Source organism: Dipteris shenzhenensis, chromosome 14 (genome assembly GCF_047967505.1).
Source record: "Dipteris shenzhenensis isolate YYH24624 ecotype China chromosome 14, Dip_SZ_1.0, whole genome shotgun sequence".
Taxonomy (NCBI): Eukaryota; Viridiplantae; Streptophyta; class Polypodiopsida; order Gleicheniales; family Dipteridaceae; genus Dipteris; species Dipteris shenzhenensis.
This window is the reverse complement of record NC_141609.1, coordinates 35879293-35886859: the sequence shown is the minus strand read 5'-3', so window position 1 is coordinate 35886859 and position 7567 is coordinate 35879293. Positions and strand designations below refer to the sequence as shown.

General features: G+C 41.0%; 1 pseudogene; it reads left to right on the top strand.

Annotated features, from left to right (window-relative positions):
* Positions 1-373: 373 nt before the first annotated feature.
* LOC147894544 (mitochondrial carnitine/acylcarnitine carrier-like protein pseudogene) lies at positions 374-2015 on the top strand (annotated as a pseudogene).
* Positions 2016-7567: the final 5552 nt, after the last annotated feature.

The following is a 7567-nucleotide window of genomic DNA, read 5'->3' as shown; positions in this document are numbered from 1 at the left end:
ATTCCTTCACACACGGTACGAATTACATCTACTGGTCTGACTACTCTCTTGTGTATACAACAGTATGAACGAAAAATTATGGGCAGGCCACTTGAATGTAATTCATCTTGTTTTCTACGTGCCACCTCAGAAGTCCTCCAACAAGATTCCTGATCCGACATTGATTGGAAGTGCGTAGTTCACAGGATGCTAGAAGAGCCAGCGATCGAAAATCTTCCACCCAACCGCAGCCCTTGATGCTGTGGGGAAAGGTCGTCCCCAAGGCCGTTCCCAAAAAGAATGTGCGTCGGGGATCTGTTTTTCGAGCCTATGTTGTTCTTCTTCTTCTTCTCCAGCATAGCCAGGTTCTTCTTCTACACCATAGACACAAGCTGCCATAGCCAGGTTCTTCTTCTCCACCACAGCCAGGTTCTTCCTCATCTTCTTCTCCTCGCTTGCTTCTTCCTCGCATTGGCTATGGCTGAAACCGCCAAAGACCTCACCGCTGGCACCATCGGTGGCGTTGCCGTCCTCCTCGTCGGCCACCCCTTCGACACCATCAAGGTCAAGCTCCAAAGCCAGCCTCCTCACCTCCCCCGAGGTGCCATGGCCGCACTCCGACAGACTCTTGCCCTCGAAGGCCCCCTTGGCCTCTACAAGGGCATGGGCGCCCCCCTTGCCACTGTCGCTGCTTTCACTGCCTTGCTCTTCACCGTCCGTGGCCGCATGGAGGCCCTTCTTCGGACCCAGCCCGGTGCTCCTCTTACTGTCTCGCAGCAGGTCGTCTGTGGTGCGTGCGCTGGCGCCGCTGTCTCCTTCTTGGCTTGCCCGACTGAGCTTATCAAGTGCAGGTTGCAGGCGCAGAGTGTTCTTACCTCTGGGGAGGTTTTGGCAGGTGCATCTGCCGCAGGCAGAGCTCCAAAATACACCGGTCCCCTCGATCTTACACGACGCGTGTTGCTAACTGAAGGAGGCATTGCCGGGCTTTTCAAGGGCCTCACGCCAACCCTGCTGAGGGAAGTGCCGGGGAATGCTTTACTGTTCGGGGTATACGAAGCCACCAAGCAATTCCTGGCAGGCGGTTCGGACACTTCCGATCTTAGAACTGGGGCAGTGGTCACTGCCGGAGGTCTCGCAGGAGCGAGTTTCTGGTTGTCGGTCTACCCAGCGGATGTCATCAAGAGTATCATACAGGTTGATGATCACAAGAACCCAAAATATGCAGGGACAGTGGATGCCTTTCGGAAGGTGTATGCGTCAGAGGGCGTGAAGGGTTTGTATAAAGGATTCGGTCCGGCGATGGCTCGAAGTGTGCCTGCAAATGCGGCATGTTTTTTGGCGTTTGAGATCGCCAAGGCGAGCCTGAACTGATGCTGGACCACGTGACTGAAGGGTGTATGCAAATGCTTCATTCCTGTCTGTGTGAATTCAGTGGGTTCTTCTTGAAAGACGACGAGGCTTCTTATTACGTTGCCGGATCTGCATCTGCTCGGTGCTCACTTTAAGACAACTGTCTCCAACTGCACATCTCAACACCCACATACAGATACATCCCCTTCGACCGAACGTTTGTGCTACTCGTGAAGCTTTTGTATTCTTTAATGTTTGTGTATCACTCATCCGCTCAAGTCTAGATGAAGTGATTATACACACTCAGATCTTTCAACGGAGAAGTACTTGCAGTTCAGGAATGCTGAATTGTCACCCTGGGCTGATGATTTCAAAACTGGATTAGAAACAAATTTGGGTTGCCGTTCCGTGTAGTGATTAATTGAACCCTTGCACGGAAAGAGGGTTGTGTTTGACATACATACAATTAAGAAGCAGGGGTAGGGAAGCTCCTTTTTCACTTGGAAGTATTTTCGCATCACATGATTCCATGGAAAGAAAGTCGTTTCTGCCAGTGCCGGCGTCTCATTTGACATTGATCATCGATATGAAACTGACGATGAAGGGCTGCCATGTCTCTCACGGCCCTGTTGTTGCAACTGCTTATCATCCGCGTGTTTGCGAGTTTTTCGTCCAGACTCTGAAGAGAGCGCACCTTCGTGATGAGCTCATGAAGCAATGAACAATTTCCAAAAGTTAAAACCAGGCACTTGTATCATCTCAGTGTGGTGCGTAAAGGAAATAGTCTATGTCTAAAATCCGTGACTTTCTTCATTTCATGGGCATTAACGCTCTATGTAACCAAATTATTCCTTCACTATATTGATTTAAAAATTTGGCGGAAAAAGACTATTATTAATATAGGAAAGAAAAATAAATAAAATATATAGAGGCAATTACAAAGAGACATGACACTCCTCGAGCTTCAGGCTCACTAGAACTTAACTTTCCTTCAGCTTCAGGCTCACTAGAATTTCACTTTCCTTTTTGCCACTAAGACTCCGAAAGCTCATCCTTAAAAGAAGTCATTATTTTGATAGTTGACACACTCACCAACGCTTTGAACATAGACCATTGGGCATTATTTATCTACGCTACCAGTTATTGAGAGAGAGAGAGAGAGAGAGAGAGAGAGAGACATTATTTATCTATGTTACCGAGTACTAACACAATTGAGAGAGAGAGAGAGAGAGAGAGTCAATAATGGTCAAATAAATGTTATTCTTTCAATCCATTAGATGGGGTTTAACCTTTTCAAAGTTGAGTACTTGGGTGGTTAGACTCAAGTCCATTACTCATTGATCAATAGTGGTCGAATAAATGTTAATTCTTTCAATCGATTCAATGGTTCTTGTCCTTTTCAAAGTGGCATACTTGGGGTCCATTCTCTCTCTCTCTCTCTCTCTCTCTCTCTCTCTCATAGGACATCTTGGACTTAGCCACTAGAAACTTGATAACAATATTGCAAGCAACATGGAAATGGTCAATGCCATTTGTAACAGTTAATCATAAATGCATCTCATTCAAGTCTTCTTATGTTACTCGAACATAGTTAAGGGATATGCTAAGGGATGATGTCATACATCTATGGACATGGTAGCTAATTGGTTCATAAGATGTGGTGTAGTTTTGAATTGTTAACGATTGCAACCTCTTGATAAGTAGCTCGGCTCAATATCAATTATTTGGAAGGATGATCGATTCAATTATTTGGAAGGCTGATTGATATCATCTGTTGTGATGTGTGTGCATTCAAATATCGACAACTGTAGGAGATCTAGAAGAAAAGAGAAAATTTGAGGAATGAGTTTTTATTTTCCAAAATATTACTTGCATGATGTAAAATCTCATATTTTCCCATCAACCTTTCAAAAAATATCACACATGCGCATTGTAATATTGCTACATCTACGTTGCCCATGACACATTGCATGATAAGGTAGTAGACTACGCCAAAAATGGCAAGCTGCAGCAAGCAGGGTCAAGTGATGTGGCAAAAGCTTTGAAGGAGAATATTCCATGTGATGGATGAGACTATCGCCTTAAAATACATATGTCTCCCTTCCGCTTTATGTTTGGGTAGGCTGCATTCACATCATTAGAAATTTTGCAAGCAAGGTAGTCTATACTTTTGTCTTCGATCCCTTTCCTTAGGTAGGCTGCATTTAGATGATTAGAAATTTTGCAAGCAAGGTAGTTTCTACTTCTGTCTTAAAGCATGTTGGACGTACTTACGGAATGCCATATTGTTGTTAAGGGGTCACACTTCTAGGGTAGAAATGAAGGGGGGATTGCTGACTCCAGTTTGTTTTCCAGAAAGGCAGCCAACACCCTCACCTTTGGGACCCTATCCAACCTCCTTTCTGAGAAGTTAGCCTCGCAACCATTGAATATTTTATTCTAGGTCCATCATTTATTACTTATGCTTTCTTCTTGCCTCTTTTATGGCTCAGCCATATCGATCGCTTTCTTTTTCCCTCTTTTTTTTTGGTCCCGCTTTGGACAACGCATCCAATCTCAAAGAAGAGAAAACTTGCTTCAAACTTTTTAATATCGAGCTTGGATTATCACATAGGGAACGTCATGGTATAGTGTATCAAGTCATCAATACCTACCCAATTTCCTTTGAAAGGCCTAAAATTTTGTTGTCACATTATGTGGATCATCCCATAACCATGTGCTTTCATGAGATTTTACATGCTCTTATATGCTTTCTACTGTACTTTCCATTGTGCTTTTATGTGCTTCTATTGTGCTTTATATTGAGCTTTTATATGCTTGTATGTTGTGCTTTTATGTGCTACTATTGGCTTTCTATTATGCTTTAATGTGCTCTCTTTAGTTCTTTTAAGCAGTCCTCCTATGCTTTTACATGATTGTATGTGATTTTGTGTGCATTAATGTGCTTTCTACTATGCCTCTCTTTCATCCTTATGTGCTTTCTATTATGCTTTAATGTGCTCTCTTTAGTGCTTCTTTTGTGTGCTTTAATGTACTTTCTATTTAGCTTTTATATGCTTTGATGTGCTTCTTTGTGCTTTAATATGCTCTCTTTAGTTCTTTTAAGCAATCCGTATGTGCTTTCTTTTGTACTTTAATGTGCTTTCTATTGTGGTTTAATGTGCTTTCCATTGTGCTTTAATGTGAATTCCATTGTGCTTCTATGTGCTTTCTATTATGCTTTTATGTGCTCCCTTTATTGCTTTTAAGCAACCCTCATGTGCTTTGATGTAGTCCCTTTAGTGATTTTAAGTAGTCCTCATGTGCATTTATGTCTTTTTATTGTGCTTTAATGTCCTTTTATTGTGCTTTTATGTGCTCTTATGTGCTTTTGTTGCTTTTTATTGTGCTTTCTAATGTTCTTTAATATGCTTTTTATTGTGCTTTTGTGTGTGTGTGTGCATTCTATTTGCTGTAATGTGCTTCCTATTGTGCTTTATATTGTGCTTCCTATTGTGCTTTATATGCTTTCTATTGTTCTTTGCTGTGCTTTATGTGCTTTCTATTGTGCTTCTATGTGCTTGTGCTTGTGCTCAGAAGTGCTTCAATGTGCTTTGTATTGTGCTTTTATGTGCTCTCTTTAGTGCTTTGAAGCAATCCTAATGTGCTTTTAGAATTCCTTATTCATAGTTTGAATTGTAGACAGAGTTCTTCTTGTTGAAGTTCAAATCAATGTATCGCGATGTCATTACAGGGCAACCTAGTTTCAAGAAGTTCAAACCATATTTTGTGTGGAAGCTAAAGGACACTAATACTTGCTGCTACATTCAAGACATGCAAATTATATACTTCAAAGATGCCATAAACTATCTTTGGTTTCCATCATTTGGTGTGCATGGAGTGACATGTGTTTGTTCTTGTAGTGTCGGCTTCTCTAGTAAAGAGAAAGATAGCTTCTGATCAGGTTTTCAATGGTGCCATAAAATTTTGGGAGTTGTATCTTTGTAGCAAACCAACAAATGCACCATTCCATTAGATGAAACACCTCATGGGACAACGTATAGAATACAATGCCATTAAAGAAAGTCTAATATGCATACTTGAAGTGGCAAATGTACATATCACCTATTGTTCGTAACCAGGATGTCACTTAGTGATAAAGGAGATGCAATTTCACATTTTCAATGGCAAGAATCATGATACACTCTTTGTGCAAGATTGTTTTCTAAGTCATTCAAAATGGTTGGAAGACCAAGGCTTGCAATTTAAAAGACATAAGGTGTGCTCTAATGGGTGTGCAAGTCGATTCAAGTCTACAAGGCCATTTTATTTTGTTGGAAGGTTCTATGCTCTCATCAACTCAAGGGAGATGGTGTTATGTTAAAGAAGGCCTCTAATGTTGGTTTTCTTAGGGTTACACTCATAATGATGCAAGCACTACCTTCAACAAGAAGAAGGAAAATATAATCTAGTGATTCTATTGGAAGATAAATATTAATGTAAACATGTCTAAAAAGTACAGTTGTGCATAATTTTCTGGCTCTCAATCACTTCTCAGTGTATGTGGCTATAGTAAGAATGATCATTAGGAAAAAAGGGAACTCATTTTGGCCAAATTGGGGCCTTTTGGCCAAAATGAAAAATCCCTCTCCACCAATCACAAGAGGGCCAAGGTAACATTGAGAAAATAGAGAAAATACAAAATAGTTTCACATAAGAGAAAGAAACAAAACTTTACAGATGTGCAACTATATAAACCTGACAAGGAGTCATTTTCAGAAAAGATCATGGACTCAAATATGATTTCCCTCCTAAACTAGTTTTTCGGCTTGTACGAATCAAAGATTCAAATGTGATTTCTTAAGTCTAAGATTGGGCCTATTTTCCCCCCCAGTTCTCCTGCTTGCACTTTCCATCCATGGCAATAGGCACCCCAGGGTGTCTTTCTTGCCTAAATAGGCTTCGTTGCTTGCATTCCTACTTTTCCTCCTACTTCTTTCACTTTCATTTCACCCATTTGCAAGTTTGGTTCTCTTTCACAAATCATCCATGGCAACAGGCAACCCAAGGTGTCCCAATGCAAAGTGGTGTGTAACTCAGAATGCAAAAGACCAAGACATAGAGGTGAGAGTTCTTGGCGACCTACAACATGCATATCATCCATATAGTTTTTCGATAGGGTGAATGCATATGGTCACTGAAAAAGATGGTTGTGTCAAAAGGCAGTTGGGTGCTAATGCAGCCAACAAGGAGAAAAAAACCACAGTTGAATAATATATTTCTGGCCTCTTGGAAAGGCAGGGTCAAATATTTCTAAACAATAGATGGTAAGAAAGGTATTAAGGAAATTCTAGTCACGCATGTATATATGCACAATGGACTTGTGGTGCGTGATTATCCATATTATTTTCCATGGCACATGCCTAATTGTGAGTTTTCAACCCTTTCAGTTTCGAAATGGTAGTTTCGAACATTGCTATTTTCTGCGTAAACTAAAACATGTTTTGGTTTTCAGATTTGTATCCATCATTGTATGAAGAATGGCAGTTGGTGGAGTGCATTTTGGGATTCTTGGATGTCTTGCATGGATCCATAGGAGAATTACAATATCAAGGTAGATCTGCAACTCAATTAGTGTAGACAGGTAACTTCTTCTATGACCATTTTTATAAATTGTTGGACAAAGCAAACACTCACGGTGTGTTGAGGAAACAAGATCTTCTGCCATGGAATACAATAGACTGACCAGTGCCACCTAGTAGTGTGACAGAGACATACAAGGCTAAGCTATTTGTAGAAGTTCAATGATCTTTACGTCCAGGCATTGCTACAAGAATTGTAAAAAACAATATATGCATGCCAATCACTGGTTTTGTTGACCTATTTAACAAGTATTATCTAGTATACCTTTTGGGAAAACCTCCTCTTCTTTGCCTATTTGAGGATATGAACTGACTTTATTTTCCTGTTATGAGAACTTGTGACCCTAGAACTAGCAACAAGGGCAAGGGCAGCTTGAGCAATGGGAGGCCCCCTACCAACCACCCTAGCTGTTTGCTTTTCCTTGCCATGATAGTCTTCCAACCTGCAAGCAACTCAAATTACTATTGAATAGTAGAATGCCAAGATTTGATTATGCTAATCTAGATCGAGTGACATAGATTACAACTGTGTGCCAGCATTGAAGCCCGGCTTCTACAGCTTAAATGAATTGTTCTAACTTTCATTTGGTTGTGATGGTGCCAAGTGAGTCAGCATA